Genomic DNA, 14,441 nt, shown 5'->3' on the forward strand with positions numbered 1-14,441 from the left:
TTAAAAGTGCACAGCTCCAGTGGCGTCCTAATATTGGAATGAAGAGCGTTCCAGACGGCCACAGAAGCGCATCAGAAAGCGCGTGATGCAGTCACCGTCTTGGCCAGCCAAAAGCCGCTGCGAGGATGACGAGAGTTCGCGTGATGGTTTATGGTCCTTGACGAGATCAGCGAGGCATTGTGGTCCATTTGTGGCAAGCACTTTGTGTGCAATGAGAAGAGGGAATGGGTGGTGGTGGTGGTAGAGGTGGTGGGTTTGGTGGAGGATGTTCAGAAGGTGAGAGATGGGCGAGTGGTGGCAGGGCGTGTGCAGGTGAGGAATCGGTGAGGACGCGCTCGAGTGGGCCCCTTCTCGCCTCTCCGTCCCAGCTGAAGGAAATTGCTCTGCTCCATCCTCGTGGTTTTCACCCCCAGACGTGGTGAATTCATCGCGGCGCACGCGGACAAATCCAAGGGTAATCGTGCAAAGGTTATTTCAGACACGGTGAGGGAGAGCTTCTGTTATCGCTCTTACGTCATCTTAGTGGGGGGAGGGGGAGCAGTTGGGGGGGGGGAGGGGTGGATTATTCGCTGAAAAAAATTCGATTTAATCTGTGACCAAATACAGTAATAGACTGCGAAAGCTGGTAGCCCAATGCGCTATGCACCCAGCGATCTGAGTTCGATTACCAACCATGGCTAACATCGGTGGCGAGTGATATCTGAAGTGGGGCTGGCACCCCCCCCCGACAGCCCCTCCCCCACCTCTGTTTTACCAACACACGGACTAGCGTGGTAAAGTATGGTCTCACAACCCCCATGACCGACACGCTGTGGGGTGGCCTTCATCCAGTTGTGGATTGACAAATAGATGTAATGTATTAATAGTATTTTAAACTACTGTACGTATTACTCGTATCTCGGGGAGCAGGTTGCACATCACAACTACCACTGTTCACTTCAAGGCATTTGGTCGTCAGTTGTGAGTTGATAAACGGACACGGGGTTCTGTCTCGCGCGTACCAAAAAAATAAATGTTTGCCCATCAGCCAGCAATTCTCATCGGGAAAACTCTTGGATTGTTTTCGACTTTCCGAGTCTCATCAAGGCGACAGGGTAGCGCAGTGGTAACACTCGAGCCTCGCTGCAAGAAAGGCCTCGACTCTCCCGACTCGGCTGAGTAGCGGTGGCGAGAGGTTAACCACCTCGCCTTGTACACAGGAGGCCGTGTATTCGATCCCGAGCCTGTCACCTGTGTACGTGGAGATTGCATGTTCTCCTCGGGATCGCGTGGATATTTCTTTGGCTCCTCCGATTTGTCAGGTCACATTTTAGAGACATGCGTGTTTTTGGCTGCTATACATGAGTATCTGGCTGCTGTGCATTTCCACGTGATGATAAGCCAATATTTCGATTTAAAGCTTTCGTGACTGCAGGGATTCATCTTCTTGGTTCTTTCGGTAAAGTCACGTAGAATGGAAATAATAAAATAATACAAATAAAACATAATATAATGTTATTATGTTTTATTTAAAAAAAAATATTTTAAAAATAAAACATAATATAATTTTATTATGTTTTATTTTTATTATTTCCATTCTAATACAATTTTATAATGTTTTATTTTTATTCTTTTATTATTTCCATTCTATGTGACTTTACCGAAAGAACCAAGAAGATAAGCCAATTTGTCGAGCTTTCATTTTGTGATTGCCAGGTCGCTTCTGAAAAATACATATACAGCTCAGAGGGCCTTGCCTAGTAAAATAAACAAAAATAGTTTAGTTTTCTGCTTAGACCCCCATTCGACTCCAATACTGCGTGGAGTTTCCTCTGGTTTCCTCCCGTAGATTAAAAAAAAACCCGTGTACAATGTAACAAGCCAACGCTGAAAACAAAAATACGTGCACATTACTCCACTGGGATTGCACAAAACAACATCACCACCCTCCCGCAAAAACAACAAAAAAATTGACAGGACCCTCCTGAAGAAAAGTGTTTAGACGTTGTGAAGATGTCTTGTGTGAACAAGCGTAAGTAAAACATCGTCGGTGATGATCAACATCGGCAGAATCGGTTCTGCTCGTGAAACAAAATGGTGCAGAAGGCCCTGATGCTGATTAAGTTATTCCTGCGCGTTGTGGGTTTAAGATGTTCTGGGTTTACTCTCCAACAAATCGGTGTGCTGAACTTGTAACCAATTGACATTTTTTCTTTACGTGACAAACCTTACTGATTGGCTGCAGGTTAAACGACACATTTATATTTACGCGATTTAACCCAAAAACCTCCATTATAGATTCTCACTGCAAATTTTCCGCGTTGCTTTTAGACTGCAGTGGGTGGAGCTTGACTCGTAGCCAAGCCACAGTGGGCGGCTATACTGGATGTGGTGTGCCGAGTGCAGAAATCTATTTTTTCTCTTTGGTCGCTGACAAAATCTGCTGAAGCTAAACTCCCGGTGCTGATGGATGAAATCGATTGATTTAGTTTTTACTTGGTTATTTCAGATTCTGGTCTTCCATATCAAATCGTAGCTACGTCGTGCGGTCTAATGTACGATTGGTCATGCGTCAGTATGGGGAGAATCTGTCGAAAGACCGGCGTGCTTGCCCGGTCACGTGATATGTTACCCGTACTCTCCGCCTCAGACGTTAATGTTTTAAATACCACACGTGCTCTCGATCGCTTCTCTGTGCGCGTGTGTGCCTCTTTCTCTCTCCCACCCCCCTCCCACCCAAAAAGTCCCCTTCCTCCTGTGAACTGATTTAAAAATATACTGGTGCACAGTTATAGAGAAGCTACTGGCCTTACTTGTGCTCATCCAATGTCCGTTTTGTTCTTCTCGTGTCTCCCCGCAGCGGACGACTGCACCAGCACGAGCCGCAGAGAGCGTGCCAGAGGGGTTATCCTGCAACCGCTTCCACCACCACCACCACTACTGGCGACGAGAGTTGTGGTTCGTGGTGGGTCCCGTGGAAAAAAAGCTGCTCGATGGGTCTCGCCAGCGGAATAAGGACCGCTCTGTGCTTATTAAATGGCTTTCGGTTGTCGAACGATTACATTATTACAAGGTCGCGCACGGTACACATAAAGTGCTTGCCACAAATGAACCACAATACCTTTTCTGATCTCGTCACAAGGAGCATAACCCATTACGCGACTGACTAACCTAACCGATATTAAGTACTGCCCTGCATATTCTCAGACTAACATAATCCATTGTGTTTTTTTACCACATTAACCGCGTCTGGTTTTCGCACCTGAAAGCCTCACAGTGACGACATCAGCTTTATTCTATTTTAGACCCAAGCGGGAAGAGAGGCTTCACAATTTTGGAAAAATCGCCTGATGAAGCTGCTTGTCATCACCAGCGAAATGTCGTACTCCAACACACCGGTGTGCTGAAGTGGCAATTCACAACCTTACGAGTAATTAAACAAACCTCACGAATTGGCTGTGTCGGGTGGTGGTGTCACACTTTTAAATTTAGATTGAAACGGATTTCTTGCGAACTGCTTGTTGTATTTAAGGGTTGTCCCTCCCCGCACCTCCGACTAGCACGGTTGGCTGCGAAAGAAGTTCAACATAGTACATCCATACAAATACAAAGACCCCCCCCTCCCCATATAGCCTTCGCAGACTGTTGGGGCAAGTGCTGTTAGCGAGTAGCACCTATGAAGGCCGGCACGGCACACGAGGGGGTGGGTGGCCAGCAAAAAACGCCCGGCCGCCTGCCGAGTGGCGATGTTGACTACACACTGCACCAGTTACTCATTTGAGGCTGAGTCGACATAGAGGAGGCCAAGAACTGGTTCAGATAATTATTACTGCTGTTGGCCGTGAGCGGGAATCGAACTTGGGTCGCTGGTTTCGTGGCCCAGTGCGCTAACCGCTACACTACCGCTCCCCACATACACGTGCTCTGTGCCATATGGATCAGATCCATTGCCATGGTGGGCTGGGCAGATTGCGGGGGGGGGGGGGGGCGGTACGGAGGCCGCTGTAGCGTGCGGTTATTTACCCGTGGCTTTAGACCCTGCCTAGGGGGGGGGGGTGGAGGGAGTCAGTGGGAGGGAGGGGGGGCAGCTGCACATGTTCTATGCCTGCTCAGCAGAGCGCGGCGAACACCTTTGCTTACCGCGCCGGTCCTCTCGATGATGGGGAGCTGCGTGTTTGTAGTGTAGTGGTGGTTAGCGCGCTGCGCTACGAACCCGGCGGCCCGAGTTCGTATCCCGCTCACGGCCAACACCCAGTGACGGTTATCTGAACCGGTCCTGGGCCTCCCCTAGGTCGACTCGGCCTCTAATGAGCACTTAGTGCGGTGTGTAGCAAACATCGCCACTGGGGAGACAAAGGCGGCCGGGCGTGGTGCTGGTCACCCACCCCCTCGTGTGCCGTGCCGGCCTTAATAGGTGCTCGCTAACAGCACTTGCCCCAACAGTCTGTTAAGGCTACACGGGGGAATCTTTGCCTTTGTGTATTGTACGCGCTCTCGTTGTATGGTGTGTGCGTGTGCGTGCGTGTGATCGGTATACAATGACACGTGGTGCGTTTTATGTAATTCGCACAGCGTGCAATACACGTGACTGCATTATTCGTGGCGCTGTACTGGGCACGTGACGACGTCTGTTTTGACATATTCATGGCGGAGGAGCGGTGGCAGCGGCGTGTTTGTGAGCTTGGCTGACCCGAGTTCGATTTGCGGCCAAGGCTGGGACATCAGCGGCAGCGGCGGCGAGCGACTTGGAGCCTCCTGGCCCTCGCCCGTCAGTTCACCCTTCAGTGGGCGATCTGGTGCTGGGTGTAACACATCACATGCAAGGGCGTCGACGTCTGTTTCAATGTCTTTCCATTTAATTCAACATCTGTCCGTAGCATTCCTTCCGATATTAAATGAGCCGCTTGAGCTATGCACGTTTAAATCTGGATTGAAAAGTACATTTCCGGAGAACTGCTTGTTGTTACTTTTTAGTTTGTTGTCCTTCGATTAGCGCGGTTGGCTACGTATAGTGCGAAAGAAGTTGAACATACATACAGAACACTCCACTCCCAACCCCACCGCCACGACCACCGTATAGCCAAATCTCACTCACCTCCCTCCTCAATTACCACCGTCTCCACCTGCACCACCACCTACACATACAGACATGGTCTCAACGTCCGTCTCAATACCTCTCTCTGTACATATCAAATGCACGTCTGCGGCTACTCGTTTTCCTCTACATATGCTCAAATGCCCGTGGCTGTCTGCATGTACGTTGACCTTCTTTCGCACCGTACGTAGCCAACCGTGCCAAATCGGAGGTGTTTCTGCATCTCGTCCTCGTAAACATCACCCGAGTCTGTCTCTCCGTATACTCGTTCAACACTCCGTAACCTTTATATCTATTTCACGTCTCATTTGTCCTCCTTTAATTGCCTCCTCCTCCTCCTCGTGTACCTGCCGCCTGCGTGTGGCCGCCCTCCCACTCCTCCCCCACGTCCGCCGGTCAGCGAGGTCTCGCGGACCAGGGTTCATCCCACCCCCCCCACCACCACCAATGGTTGTTTACCCCCCGAGTTTCCCGAGACGCGGCGTCGCGCCGTGAATATTAATGCCACCACCCACCCACCCGTCCGCCAACCCGCCCGCCCAGCCCGAGCAGCCCGAGCCGCCAACGCCGCTCGTGCGGGTTCCGTCGTGGCACCTGCTCCCCTTCCCACCCACGCCGCTCTCCGCGGTTGGCTCCACAGGCCGCCTTTGTCTCTCCAATCGATCGTGGGTTCTTCCGCAAGCCGCGCGACCCCATTGTGGCGTCTCTGCCCTTAGTATAAAAGCCACGGGCCCTATCTCATGTTGCGCTAAGGGGTGGCAGTGGTTAGCGGGCTGCACGATAGAACCCAATTGAACTTACATTGAAGCATAGTTATTTTTATATGTATGTGCAGACAACGGCATGGAGTTCGCGTCTATTATAGTTGCGTGTACTTGTCCTGCTCCATGAGAACACGTGATGCGTTTGTTGCGCGTTAAACCCGAGTTGGATTTCACTGCCACAAACCCATCGTCAGTGGCTGACGCGTGCTGTCCAGAACGCGTCCTGGGCGCCCTATTCAGGAACTGCACTCACCAGCGTGGTGAAGTATGGTCAAACAAACACGAAACGACCGACACTGGTACGTGGGAGGCCTTTTATCCGTACACTAGATCTGGATTGATAGCAATGTAAATGTCTGAGATTATTCTGAGGATTCAACCGCGATTCAGGGCTGCGGTACAATGCAGGAATCGATTAGATTTTTTTTAAATCTCATTTGCATAGTTTGGTTCCTTCCATAAGCCGAAATGTAACATTAGCATTTGTATTAGCATAAATCCATTCGTAACCTTACACGTTATTAAATTATGCATAGTTATGCCACTCACACGTGTAGGCAGTGTACGATGTGTACCAATCTTCCACAATGATTATACGAATGGGAATATATCTTGACCCCACAGTGGATTTATTAACTACAGTATAGAGATGGTCACAAAGGTGATTCAATTAATATACCTCTGGCCTCTCTGTACTGTAAAGAAGTGCGATTATCTGAAACGTCGCTTATATGCGATTTATTTTTGAAGGTTCATGTTATTTACGAATGTGAGTTTTTTTTAAATCCTTTATATTAAGTTCTCTTGCTTGCTTGCGTGCTTGCTTGCTTGCTTACGACCGTGCAAATCTTTCGGTCGTTTTTTAACCAACTTCCCGTGATCCAATCGAGCTGACATTTTGCACACAGACTCGTTGTGCGAGACAATTAATGTTCGTGAAATTTTTTTTCCAAAATTTTACACTGTTTAGGGAAAACAAATTAAATATTTAATTACCAATTGCTTAATGGTGGCAGACAATCATCTGACCCATACGTGGCAGCCATCTCAAGCCAGAGGACGAGAGGACTCTAGCCGCCACACATATAAAGGATTCATAGTGAAAAACTTTGTTTTTACGGGTTATACTTATTATCAATAAAGAATCTTACGCCCAACAATGTATGCATCGAATCGTTTGGTATGAATTCATTTACATATTCGATTATTACGCGTTAAAGGGCTCGCGTAGACTGAATCGCAGCTGCTGCAATCGCCGCAATGTAAACGTAACAATTTTAATAAAAAAATTATTTTATTTGAATCCCGACAATTAATAAAATCGCTGGAAAAACGGGGGTCACGCATTTATCTACACAACTAACGTGTAAAGTACGCAGAGCTCACGCATCTACGAGTAATGCTGCACCTCCGATGGCCACGGTTGGCTACGTATGGTGAGAAAAGTTCAACATGCCCGTCCATAGAAACAAAACAACAATCTCTCCTGGGCTATTTTAAAACTACAACAAGAAAAAAAAAGCAATTTTCGAAGACACTCGTATAAAATATACGATATATTGGTGCGTAAACACGCGTTAAGGTTAACAGCGTGTGGATATTACTCAGCCGGATTTAAAAAAGAAATCGCATTTGTGGTTAACAGCCGGAAATAATATCATGATTCACCTCTCCACGCAGTGCACCTGCAGCGCATAAATAAAAAAGAGCTCCTGTTTACCTGGTCGAACAAGAATCCATATATAAAATGACTGACGTTTCGGGCAATGGTCCTTCTTCACGAAACATTTATTAATTTCTATACAGGTTCCCCGCTTTATACGGGTTAGGTTTGTGTCATTTCATGTACATGCAACTAAACTTATTTCTACCCAAAATGTGTGTTATGCTATTTGAATTCACTCGCAGTGTGGCTGTGTGGTCGGACGTGGGTCAACACTGTCCGTGTGTACTGTGTGTGTGTGCACAGTGTGTGTACTGTGTGTGTGTACTGTCTGTGTGTGTACGGTGTGTGTACTGTGTGTGTGTGTGTACTGTCTGTGTGTACGGTGTGTGTATACGGTGTGTGTACTGTGTGCGTGTGTGTACTGTCTGTGTGTACTGTGTGTGTACTGTCTGTGTGCACAGTGTGTGTACTGTGTGTGTACTGTGTGTGCACAGTGTGTGTGTGCACGGTGTGTGTACTGTCTGTGTACTGTGTGCGCTACTCAACAGGCAGCTGTCTCGTGCGGTTTCGCTTTGAGCGCCCTTTTGATGGAACCCATATACCACAACAACAACAACAAAAACCAAGGGGGGGGGGGGTGGGGGTGAAACCTGTACATTGATACATAACCGCTTACCAACGCTCCACCATGCACGAGCTTTGAAACATAAATCTAATCACGCACGCGAGTCCGATGCGCACATGCATCGCAATGCATCGGATTCGTCGTGAGCTTCAGCCGTCGTGTAACCTGCAAGGGACCCCGCGCCCAGGTGCCCCGCGTGACCTTGCCGCGTGCGCGCGAGAAAACGCGGCCAGCAGCGAGATTTGTAAAAAAACTAAAAATGTTGGGCAAGGGAACGTCGAGCCCAGGCTCTGGCGCCGTGTTGAGACATTCGGCAGCTCACCAACAAAGCGGCTGATCTGACCCCCTGACCCGTTCCTTTTTGAAGGAGCAAATTCATCTTAAAAAAAAACACCCCATAGCACTTTGTCCATCATCTAACGGGGCTTCTGGGGATACTGTTAAGGTTTGCAATGATTCACATCCCTGTCTCTGCTCTCAGAGATTCGATTGTATCATCAAGCGCTGCTGAATAAAGGGCTGCCTACGCCGTCACCGTATTTCCCGGTCTCCAATCCATCAGCTCATCTCGCGCATGCACACCGAGGTTATACTGGTAGGAACCTCCTGCTTACACCAGCCCACAGGAGATTATTGTGTCCGTCCGTCCGTCGTGAATCCAAAAATGGGAGGGGTGGGGCTGGGTGGAGGGGCTGAGTGGAGAGGGTGGGGAGGGGCTGGTTGGGGGGTGGGAGGGGTGGGGCTGGGTGGGGAGAGGCTGGTCACCCCGTGGTGCCCTTATAAAACTCAACGTTTAACCTACTCACGCCGGCTTGTGCCCACCCTCACAGTCGGAATACACCACGCCGCCGTTGACCCTAGCCATTGACCGAGCAACCCAACGTTCCTACCAGCAGCTCCCTCCATTGACCGAGCAACCCGACGTTCCTACCAGCTCCCTCCGCAGGAAAGTGTTTCCTCAGCCGTGGTGGGCGTCCTCGTGGACGTGTTTCCTCCTTTGGCTATCACTCCGTCGTTAGGCTCGACCTCCGGCCATAATCCCCTTGAGTGATGTGTTCTACCTGCGCCCGATTAATGTGTAAAACGATCAATGGGATATTTTATCTTGCGTACGTTCTCGAATGGTTGCGTACCTCTTCCCGTTAATTCGCGTCACTCAAAGCTTATATCCAGCCATGCTTCTTTGCGCTTTTTTCAAATGCAGTTCCACTAACTTTGTTCATGTCTCATCCTCCATGCGTCATGGCACACTTTTAATGCCTCGTTCCCACGACCACTTAAAGGCTTGCCGCTCCGGTTCACGAATCGATGGGATGTGGCTTCAAAAAACTTGGTGTCTGAATCCCACCTGTGCCACCCCAAGGCTCCGCCTTGCGGTTAGCGAATGGTGCGGATCCGGCACGAACATCACGTGCGTTAGGGAGATAACAATGGTCGGGACTGGGCGACGCTCATGGCCATCGAGCCACCCCCAGTCTGGTGCCTGCCTTTGTCTGTGACAGAGCTCGCCACAAACATTAATTTGTAAGGTCAAAGAAGGGCCGTGTGGGCGTGCGTGTGTGCGTGCGTGAGCGGCGGTGGCGGCGTGCGTTTTCGCGAGTGAATGGTCTCGTAACGAAGTTTACGGACCGGCACTGACGTCGGTTAGAAAGTCTGGGTCCCTACGCTGAACCTGGAATGTCGTTGACCGAGTGAGAACGAAACGTTCAGCCCATTTCAGTCGTCGTGAAGCAATCGAGAAGAACATTCAAAATCTGCGAGTAGCTGGTGCGTGGTGCCCAGAGGCTGGATACCTTCTTTGAAGGCGCGTATCGATCGCTTTACGCCGCCGGATAATGGGACGAGGGGCACCCACAGCGACCCGAATCAATTTTCGAGAAATGTTTTGCTGAAAAAAAAAATCTCTCCTTTGAATTATAGCAGAATGGCAATTTAGCGAGATTGAACCGCGATGGCTTCTTCGTTGAAGTGTGCGTGCAATTGTCTGTGCGTGACGTTGTTGTCGGGAGCGGTGGTGCAGCAGTGAGTGCGGTGAGCTCTGAACCGGGTGACCCGGGTTCATTTCCGCTCACGGCCAACGCCAGTAACAATTATCCGAACCAGTCCTGGGCCTTCCCTAGGTCGCCTCGGTCTAAAATGAGCACCTCCTGTGAACATCGCCACTGGGGGAGACAAAGGCGGCCGGGCTTAGTGCTGGCCACCCACCCCTTCCTGTGCTGTTTCGGCCTTCACAGGTGCTACTCGCTAACATCACTTGCCCCAACAGTCTGTTAAGCCTATGTGGGGAATCTTTACGATTGCCTTTGAATGTTGTGTAGAGTGATGACGCGGTGGTTCGCGTACCACGCTCGATGAACACTGCGACCCGAGTTCGATTCCCGGCCAGAGATAATCTCATCAACAAACGGTACTGCCTACACGCACGGTGCGAAATAAGTTTCTCATGAATTTTTTTTTACGATTTAAAGCTTTCGTGACTGCATGGATTCATATTCTTGGTTCTTTCGGTAAAGTCACGTAGAAGAGAAACAATAAAATAAAAAAGCATAATAAGATAAAATGATGACTTTATCTTTATTTATTTTATTTTATTATTTACATACATTGATTTATATATAGATTGGTCCGCTCCCAAAATTAAACCTCGAATGCGTGATCCGATGCGGTGTGCAAACATCAGCAGTGTGGAGCGGGGATTTGGCCAGGCCACACCGCAGCGCCCCTTAATAGATGCTCGCAAACAGATTTTGTCCAAACAGTCCGTTAAAATCAAGACGGGGGGGGGGGGGCGGAAGCGGGAGGGGAAATCTGTCTCTGTTTGCCACTTGAATACGCCTGGCACAATTAGTGTCGCGAGAGAATCAATATAACGGTGATGTATGGATACAACATGTAATGATTAATTAACTCAATCTTGATGCATTATATGGCTTCGTGGTTCCAATCCGGAAAAGAAAAAAAAAGAGTCGGTCAGGCACTAAAGGCGCGTATATGTCCCATCACTAACGACCACTCTGTGGAAATAGTGAGACATTTCGATGCTAATTAGGTGGAATAAAAATACAATTCACCATTGTAAAGGCGTCAAGGTACTCCAAACCAGCTGGCGTATGTGTCACGTACGCCTAAGGATAGCCCTTCTGCAAATAATGTTCAATATAATTTACATAAAGTCGACATTTCACACACGCAGATCGTAGGGGAAAGTGCCATTAGCAAGCAACATTTTAACGCCGATGTGGAACACGAGGGCGGATGCGGAGGCTCTCCGCCGCCTTTGTATCCCGAGTGTTGATGTTCACACGCCGCATTGGTTACTAACTTAACTAACGAACCCCGCTGACTGAGACCGTAACACACTCACGCATACACACGATCCAAGTACAAAGACCCCCGTATAGTCTTTTACCGATTTTGGGGCAAGTGCCGTTAGGTGGCACGGCACACGAGGGGGTGGGTGGCCAACACCACGCCCGGCCGCCTTTGTCTACCTAGTGGCGATGTTTACACATCGCACCAGGTACTCATTTGAGGCTGAGTCGACCTAGGGGAGGCCCATGACCGGTTCAGATAATCGTCACTGGTTTTGACCGTGAGCGGGAATCGAACTCAGGTCGCCGGTTTCGCACATAAAGTAGGGGCATTGCCCGAAACGTCACCTGCTCTACACTTTCCCTTCTCAAGGCAGTGTTGTGGACGAACGTGCTGAGGTTTTTGTTGTTCAAGTTCAAGTTCATTTATTAGGTATAGCCCTGTGAGCCATTCGGCTCTTGAATCGGGTGCAACCGCAACAAACAAAAAACAAAACATGAACAAGAAAACATCTTAAAGTGAATATGTGACTAAGTGCAAACAGAAAATCCAAGAAAAGACAGCAAAATATTGCAGAAAAAACACCGTACACCAACGCTGTGTGCAAAAATCCCAGTGGGATGCAAGTCAAACAAAAACAACAACAACAACCACAAGACAACTTAGATTAAGGCCATCAGTCTAACTCCGTACTACAACAAACAAACATGGCCAAACCAAAAAACTTTTCGAAATCACCAAAATAAAGCCATGAAAGCAATGAAACAGTGTTGTTGGTATTCGCCGCCTGTGCACCACTGACAACTCAGCAGCAGCAGCAGCATCCCTGTGATCTAATGGATGCGCGTGTAGGCTTGAGCAAGAGACGCCGTCGGGATGAGGGATATCGCCCCGTCGTGGAGACTTCAAAAGCAGGGAACGCGCCCGAGGCTACGTCCGCCTCGCAGAGATCGACTCTCATGGATGTGTCGGAGCCAGATGGATTGCTGTATTGCACGACCGTGCGAGATGGCGTTCGCTTGAGAATATATCTGTCCAGTCGTGGACATCACTTTAAGACATTGGCTTTCGCGACCAATATTTTCCGTAATAAAGGGTTTTTTTTGGGGTGAGATTGCGTACATTTAAAATGTGTCGTTAACCCACAACAACAAATTGTAAATTTCGATTTAAAGCTTTCGTGACTGCAGGGATTCATCCTCTTTGTTCTTTTGGTAAAGTCACGTAGAAGGGAAACAATAAAATAATTAAAATAAAATATAATAAAATACAATTCTCACGACGTTTCGGCCACAACGCAAGCAGCCGTTGCGTTGTGGCCGAAACGTCGTGAGAATTGTATTTTATTATGTTTCATTTTTATTATTTTATTATTTCCCTTCTACGTGACTTTACCGAAAGAACCAAGAAAACAAATTGTAAATGCTGAGTGTTTTACGCTCCAACACGCCGGTGTGCTGAAGCAGTAAGTAATTTGTTTACGTGACAAACCTTCCTAATTAGCTGTGTCGGGTGGTGGTGGGCTAACGATACATTTTCATTTACGCGTTCTAACCCCCAAACAACCCTTATTACAGCAGTGGACATGTATGTATATATGTTGAACTTCCATTGGAACCTAATTTACCAGTAGCAAAATATGATAATTGTTTTTTTTACCCTTTTTTCTGGCAACAAAACTGACACCTTTTCTTACAAGGAGTCATGTTTGTATTGACCACAATACCTGCAGTCGGAATGCAAACAAAAACATAACTCTGATAATGTATGCACTGTCCTTGAAATGTATTATTATTATGTTGAACTTCTTTCGCATCGTACGTAGCCACCAGTACGAATCGGAGGATCAGGACAGATCACTGATAAGAATTAGTAGTAATGTGTGTGTGGTCTTCGTCTTTACACTAAGCGGGTCAGAACTCTGTACACGTGCAGTTTCTGGAAACCTGCCTGCGTAACGATGCATTCATTGTCACGATTCTGTTATTTTCGTCGACATCGTATTTAATGTAGCGGCAATCTACTGGCTCGGAAACGGATTCTTCCTCGGGTGATTGGATGCCCACATCGTATGGTTAATCAACAACATTAATCGACGAATCGATGCATTATCACACCGATAATCATAATAACAGCAGCGGCACACATAGGTTGTGGACTTAATTCATTTACTGACCGCAGCCTGGAGCCCCGTCTCCGTGGCTACCGTCGCCCCGGGTTACCGTTTCCCTGGTTACGGTTGCTGTGGCAACGGGATCTCCATCATGGGAGAGGGGCGCGATACCCATTGCCATGGCGACGCGTGGACCATGGCAACCGCGCTTCTCTCCACGTCTCTGTTCACCCTTGCGCCCTGCCACTATCTCCAACAGCTGATATGCTTCACCTTACCATGCCAGATCGTTTTGGAACGTACTGTTTATTTGCAATAGCAACACGGATTATTACCAAATAAGCCCGGGTTTCACCTGATCCCGTTTGGCTCTCAGAAGACGAGAAGGTTTTCGTACTCTTTGGGTCTTTTGTTAAAGTCACGTAGATCGAAAAATAAAAATAAAATAAAAAAATTGACGTTTTTTGAGCTTGGTTAGTGCGTGAATGGGTGACCGATGTGCACAGGACAGGTTGGTTTCGCCTCCTGCAGGGATACGTTTGCGGGCAGCAGATAGCAGAGTGCAGAAAAATGTACTGTTGGAATGTACTATGCTCCCATATCTATGCTCCTCGCATTCGCGCATGGTCAATGACGTAGGGAGACCCACGCACAGTCGTGGATTGGTAAGGAGGGCTGTGCCATGCACTGCACGGTCCACCGTAGTCACGAATGGCTCCTTCCTCTACAACGCCACAGGCAGCTTGGTCAACTATGGACGGACTAGACCCTACTGATGAGTTATTCTTTGGTTCTTTCGGTAAAGTCACGTATAAAGATAAAATAATACATTAAATACTAGCATACGACGTTTCGATTGCAACACAAGCAATCATCATCAGGTATAA

General features: G+C 48.2%; 1 long non-coding RNA gene across 1 annotated transcript; it reads right to left on the reverse strand.

Annotated features, from left to right (window-relative positions):
• Positions 1 to 252: 252 nt before the first annotated feature.
• Positions 253 to 13,655, reverse strand: LOC133344475 (uncharacterized). The gene is made up of 4 exons (XR_009755350.1): positions 13,618 to 13,655; positions 4,670 to 4,778; positions 2,793 to 2,919; positions 253 to 393 (listed from the first exon to the last, which is right to left on the reverse strand). It is a non-coding gene; the product is annotated as an uncharacterized LOC133344475 (long non-coding RNA).
• Between the last annotated feature and the right edge of the window lie 786 nt (positions 13,656 to 14,441).

Source organism: Lethenteron reissneri, chromosome 20, assembly GCF_015708825.2.
Source record: "Lethenteron reissneri isolate LAM-NWPU_2019-01 chromosome 20, ASM1570882v1, whole genome shotgun sequence".
Lineage (NCBI taxonomy): Eukaryota > Metazoa > Chordata > Hyperoartia > Petromyzontiformes > Petromyzontidae > Lethenteron > Lethenteron reissneri.